The 7196-nt window shown below is 37.0% G+C and overlaps 1 pseudogene; it reads left to right on the forward strand.

Moving 5' to 3' along the window:
• LOC102502178 (elongation factor 1-alpha 1 pseudogene) overlaps positions 1-3806 on the forward strand; it is a 13240-nt pseudogene extending 9434 nt beyond the window's left edge.
• The last annotated feature ends 3390 nt before the right edge of the window (positions 3807-7196 follow it).

Here is a 7196-nt window from a genome sequence, read left to right on the forward strand (position 1 = left end):
AAGAAAGAAAGAAAGAAAGAAAGAAAGAAAGAAAGAAAGAAAGAAAGAAAGAAAGAAAGAAAGAAAGAAAGAAAGAAAGAAAGAAAGAAAGAAGGAAGGAAGGAAGGAAGGAAGGAAGGAAGGAAGGAAGGAAGGAAGGAAGGAAGGAAGGAAGGAAGGAAAAGAATCATCCCCAGGGGATAATTTCTCACTTTCTCTCTGTCTGTCTCTTTGCAGCAAGCACACTCACCCTATGACAAAAACAAAAACAAAGAAAAAGAAAGGAAGAAAAAAAAAGAAAGAAAATACATGGGCATTTACTAAAGATAGCTTCTCCTGTGAATAAGTCAGTAATCGAATAATGACATTTCATTCTATTTTCTCTTTCATATTTCATTGAAGGGATAAGGCTAAAGAAAGACTTGTTAATGAAGATCATTATTATTATTTTTGAGCGGGTACTACCTGTGAAAATGTTGCCTTTTGGTTTGTGCTCATACCACTCTACATATCAAATTATATGCCATGTTCACTTGTGGTTACCATAGAGTACACCAGAGCCGTCATTTACTTCTAGCGGTCTCTCACAGTTGTCATTTCTGTGAGGCCAGCTTTCAAGTTGCTCTGCTGGGGAAGAACACATCATTATGTCATGAGCTGTAGATTTCAGCCCTGTCTACATTCTGTGCTTCACTTTCTATATTAGTTTTATGCCTTAGGAAATTCTGTGTATTTACCCATATGTTCAGTTGTATTTCTGGGATGATTGCAAAATAGGTGATGCTTGTAAATGTTTCAGGCCTGTGCTTTTATACATAATGCAGTGTTGTCAAGTACAAAAGAAGAAACAAAATAAAACTTTGGGAAAAAATTAATATTTATTGATAAGCTGTGGAAATGCTATTAAGCTGTGACATTTTTAAACAGAACATAATAGTTTCCCAAGATTTGTTTAAGTAACTTAGTGTAGTACTATGCAATGAAATTATTATAAAAAAAGTAATAACATAAATGCTTTAAGAAATCACAGATGCAACCTTCACAGCTGCAAGTTAAAACGCGGTGGGTTCCGAATTATGGGAAGGCTTAAGGGACCAGACATTCAATTAGATGAAGGAAAACCGTTAAACAAAGGGAATATAGTGATTATCAAAATGCCTTAATTTGTTGTATAAAGGAAGCCTACTCAAAAACATCTTTAGGTAAAATTCCTGTTATTATTTTACAATTATTGTGTTTGTTTCAGTTGTGTTTTCTTCACATTCTTTTCGATAACAAACTTCTTTTCTTCACATTTTCTTTTCTTTTTCTTTTTCTTTTACCTTTTCTGGGTGTTTGCTTGTGGGATTTTATTTTTACAGTGTTTTTTTTTTATTTTTAGAAGATACTATGATAATTGCTAGAATTATTTAATTTTCATTTTTGCTTTTTATGGTATTGTCTCCTATTCCCATACTGTTCAATTTCCAGGAAAAAAAAAAAAAAGCAAAATGTATTGTGGGATATCAATATCAACTTAGTAGTTGACAAGTAAGAGCTTTAATATGAGTCCATTCTCTGTTCCTTCAAACACTCAAAATTTTAGCAGATCCTATTGCCTGCTTAATACATTTCTAAATCCTTAGCGTGAAACTATTTAAGTATTTAATAACTGATTTAAATTTACTTGTCCAGACTTACCTAAAATTTACTTTACAAGAATCAAAATATTCAAAGTTGATTTCCTTAAAACTGTCTGATATTAATGAAATTATATATATTTTTTTAAGTTTTAAGTTCATAATACAGTACTGTTAACTTTAAGCACAAGTCCATAGAATGTATTTATTTTACATAAATAAAACGTGCTGTTTAACAGGTACAACATATTCATTGAATGCCTACTAATTGAATACCAAGCACAGTTTTGAGTGCTTTTGTAAATAAAGTGTACAAAAATTTCAATACCCTAATAAAGCACATAAAGACAGTAAATAGTATACATAAATATTAAATTATGTAGTTATACTAGAAAGTGATAGGTATTTTCAAAATATTTTATAGGGCAATAATTTGGGGAGAATTTTGGTTGAGATCATGCTCTACATAGGGCAATTCATATAGACTTTGAAAATATAATTTTTCAGAAAGGAAAATTCATAGACTACAGCATAAAGAACCTCACTCTTCTATAATTATACTATGCATAAGGAAGTATAAAATTATAAAAAGTTAATTCTGATAAATATATAAATTTTAAACTCTAGGGCAAACATTAAAAAATTAAACAATATACTAACAAGCCAATTGTAGAGTTAAAATATAAGCCTAAAGAATTCTCAGTTATTCTAAAAGCAGGCAGAGCTTTTTTTTTTTCACAACGGGTTTGCCGCCAGAACACAGGTGTCATGAAAAGTACCACTAAATCGAAGTGGGAAAGGAGAAGACTCACATCAACATCGTTGTCATTGGACTCGTAGATTCTGGCAAGTCCACCACTACTGGCCATCTGATCTATAAATGTGGTGGGATTGACAAAAGAATCATCGAAAAAATTTGAGAAAGAGGCTGCTGAGATGAGAAAGGGCTCCTTCAAATAGGCCTGGGTCTTGGCTAAACTGAAACTGAATGTGAGCGTGGTATCATCACCGATATCTCCCTGTGGAAATTTGAGACCAGCAAGTATTATGTGATTGTCATCAATGCCCAAGGACACAGAGACTTTATCAAAAACATGATTACAGGCACATCTCCGGCTGAGTGTGCGGTCCTGATTGTTGCTGCTGCTGTTGGTGAATTTAAAACTGGTATCTCCAAGAATGGGCAGACCCATGAGCATGCCCTTCTGGCTTACACACTGGGTGTGAAACAATTAATTGTTGGTGTTAACAAAATGGATTCTACTGAGCCACCCTATAGTCAGAAGAGGTACGAGGAAATTGTTAAATAAGTCAGCACCTACATTAAGAAAATTGGCTACAATCCTGACACAGTAGCATTTGTGCCAATTTCTGGTTGGAATGGTGACAATGTGTTGGAGCCAAGTGTTAATATGCCATGGTTCAAGGGATGGAAAGTCACCCATAAAGATGGCAATGCCAGTGGAATTGCACTGCTTGAAGCTCTGGATTGCATCCTGCCACCAACTCATCCAACTGACAAGCCCTTGCGTCTGCCCCTCCAGGATGTGTACAAAATTGGTGGTATCGGCTTTTTCCTGTCGGCTGAGTGGAGACTGGTGTGCTCAAACCTGGTATGGTGGTCACCTTTGCACCAGTCAATGTGACAACTGAAGTCATGTCAGTTGAAATGCACCATGAAACACTGAGTGAAGCTCTTCCTGGGGACAACGTGGGTTTCAACATCAAGAACTGTGATTGTCAAAGATGTTCAACATGGCAATGTTGCTGGTGACAATAAAAATAACCCACCAGCTGGCTTCACTGCTCAGGTGATTATCCTGAACCACCCAGGCCAAATCAGTGCTGGCTATGCCCCTGTACTGGGGCATAGCTACATTGCTTGCAAGTTTGCTGAGCCGAAGGAAAAGATTGATCGCCATTCTGGTAAAAAGCTAGAAGATGGCCCTAAATTTTGAAATCTGGTGATGCTGCCATTGTTGACATGGTTCCTGGCAAGCCCATGTGTATTGAGAGCTTCTCTATCCTCCTCTGGGTCATTTTGCTGTTCGTGGTATGAGACAGACAGTTGCTGGTGGTGTCATCAAAGCAGTGAACAAGAAGCCTGCTGGAGCTGGCAAGGTCACCAAATCTGCCCAGAAAGCTCAGAAGGCTAAATGAATATCCCTAATTCCTGCCACCCAGTCTTAATCAGTGGTGGAAGAACAGTCTCAGAACTGTTTCAATTGGCCATTTAAGTTTAATAGTAAAAGACTGGTTAATGATAATAATGCATGGTAAAACCCACAGAAGGAAAGGAAAATGTTTTGTGGACCATTTTGGTTTTTTTGTGTATGGCAGTTTTATTTTATTAGTTTTTAAAATCAGTACTTTTTAATGGAAAAAACTTGACCAAAAATCTGTCGCAAAATTTTGAGACCCATTAAAACAAAGTTTAATGACAAGCCTGTCTTCTTTTGGTCAAAAATGAGACTTCATAAAAAAATATTAAGGCAAAAAGTTGAGTTTGTAAATCACTCTTGTATTAAGAACCTGTTGGGGACCAGCAGTTAGCATAATGGCTATGTCGCTGAAGTCCCATGGAGCCAACCGTGGTTCGAGTCCTGGACCCAGTGGCTTAAACTCATGCCGGGTGCGTGTGCGTGCATGACCAAGATCACTAGAGGAGAATGGAGAAGGGATGGTGGTGTGGCCACCCCCCTGGGGAGTGATTTCTCGCTTTCTATCTCTCTTTCTGTCTCTGTCTTTCTGGCGAATGCATGTGCCCTATAGCAAAAACGTCTCAAAAAAAAAAAAACGTTGGAACTTTTTAAAAATATGATCATTTAGATAATTTTTTTCTGAGTTGGCAGTTAGGGTCATTTCTCACCTTTCTAAGAAGGCAGAATCTTAACAGAATGCCTGTTTTCGTATTTCTCTAGAAGGTCAAATCCTATAATAATGGCCATGTGTTACATATATAATTTTTTAGTTAATCAATATGAAGTAAATTCGTTTAAACAATCTCAAAAAAATAGCAGCATAAAAAAAGAATTAAATAAATAATGGATTGAACAACTAAAGAATAAAAAAGCAAGATCATAAGTTGCATCCAACTATATCCATAATTATATAGAATATAAAAGAATATCTCAGTTAAAGAACGAAGATTGTCAGGTTTGACAGACAAATTATCAACAACAACAACAAAAAACACTTAAAATAAGACATTAGGCTTAAACCTAAAAGAATGGGGAAAAAAAGGGGGCCAGTCAGTTGGCCTGGTGGTTAAGGTGACTGCTTTTCGCATGGCCAACTCCACTATTCAAGTCCCAGACCTGGTATTTTAGAAATAACACCAACAAGTGTGCATGCATACCCAAATCTCAAGAAGAGATTGGAGGAGAAGGGATTTTGGCATGACCATTTCTCCTCTCTGTGGGGTTGGGGGAGGGTGATTTCTCAATTTCTCTCTATGTCTCTTTCTGGAGAGTGCACCAGCACTATAGCAAAACCGAAAAAAAGAAAAAGAAAAAGAAAAAAGATATAGTAAGCAAGTACTAAACACAATAAAACAACAATGTCCATATTAATGAGTAGACTTTAGATGGATAATTATTAAGAGAGGTATCATGTATAATAAAGGGGTTGATACACTGGGAAAAATATAACAATCCTAAATGTGCGTACACCTAATAATAGGACTTTAAAGTGAATGAAGTAGGTTAATTCCAGAAACCATAGTCTAGAAATAGTTGCAGTAAAATCACTAGAACTATGATAGGTCAGTTCATGGACCCCTGCGTGTCACTTTTTGTGAAATACAAACATGAAATAATTTAGTAAAATGTCCAAATTTCAGTGGAAATTATATAGGCAGAGAAAGTATATACATTCCTTCCAATATGTTTTCCCCAAGATGAAAAGGTTTACACACTAATTATGAAAATGAAATGAATGATTAACTTAAGAAAATTTTACGACATTTTTTCCTTAAAGTTTGTTTCTTCTATGACAGAGAGAGAAAAAAAGAGCAGGAGAGGGAGAGAGAGAGAGAGAGAGAGAGAGACGATGGCAGGCACGTTCAACAGGGTCTTGCTCTGGGATCCCACCAGCCTTTCCCAGCTAGCCAGGGACGTGGAGAATGCAGGCAAGTCCCAATTGTACAGGTAGATTCAGGAACTGAACCCCACTCTCTCCTATAGCATCCAGCATTGCGGGATGTTGTACTGCTACTGCATCCTTGTGGCTAGATCATGCATTTTTATTTTAAACTTAATCTTTCAGGATCAGCCGTTAGCGTAATGGCTATGTTGCTGGATTCCCACATAGTCAACCGCGGTTCGAGTCCCAGACCCGGTGGCTTAAACTCACACCGGGCACATGTGCGTGCATGCCCAAGATCCTGAGAGGAGAATGGAGGAGAAGGGATTGCGGCGTGGTCATCCCCCTGGGGGGTGATTTCTCGCTTTCTATCTCTCTGTCTCTCTCTGTCTTTCTGGTGAGTGCACACACCCTATAGCTATCCAAAAAAAAAAAAAAAAATTTATCTTTCACTGACAACGAGTAGCACTATTGTAAATGGCACAAAGATGTTGGTTTGATATGTTTTGTTTAAAAACAAAACAAAACAAAACAAAACAAAAAAACCCTTTGTCTTTGAAACAAGCTCAGAGATCATTTTATCTAATTTTATATTTTATATGTGGGCAGGAAAACCTCACATGCTATTTCTCATAAGTAACCATCTAGAATCTACTTGAATGCTATTAATGACAAGTTTCTGCCAGTCCTGAGAAGTAGTCAATTCTATTTTTGGTACATTACAATCTGTTTTTCTTATTATTAGATCTGTCTTTTTCAAAATCTAAAGTAGCCCTCTCCCACATAGAACACTTCTACCAATATGTATGTGTAAACAGGAGTATGTTACATATACTACCTCATTCCATTCTCTGCCAGTGACAGAAATTACTGAATGAGCACGGTATTCACTTCTAATTGATTGAGATTTATCACCAAAAGCATTGTTAACAAAATGTTTTAAGCATCCTGTCTTAGCCAGTTACTGTACTGCTGACAGAAATAATTGAGACTGGGTGAATTATAAAGATATCAAAGTTTAATAACTCACAATTCTGGTGACTGGGAAGTCCAAACACATCATATGTGAAAGAAGACAAGGTTTTGCAGGCTGGAGTGCTTAGTGTTTAATTATGGCTCTTTTTTGTCTGTGCTGACCTCTTCCCCTCTGCATATATACCCACCAACTCAATCTCAGAAGTACCACCCTAATTTTATTGTTACACCCAAAGATATCACCCTGGAACACCATAAAGGAATTAAGTTTTCACTTAATACCTTTGTAGTACAATCAACACAATCAATCTCTAATCTATGAATTTGAATTTGTGGAGGACATCCAAATTCAAAAACAAACTTTGAGGGGGACCAGCAGTTAGCATAATGGCTATGTCGCTGGACTCCCATGTAGTCAACCACGGTTCAAGTCCCGGACCTGGAGGCTTAAACTCACACCAGGCGCGTGTGCATGTGTGCCCAAGATCCCAAGAGGAGAGGGGAGGAAAAGGGATTGTGTTGTGGTCATGCCCCCTAGGG

This window comes from Tupaia chinensis, unplaced genomic scaffold (genome assembly GCF_000334495.1).
Source record: "Tupaia chinensis unplaced genomic scaffold, TupChi_1.0 Scaffold000093_1, whole genome shotgun sequence".
NCBI lineage: Eukaryota > Metazoa > Chordata > Mammalia > Scandentia > Tupaiidae > Tupaia > Tupaia belangeri.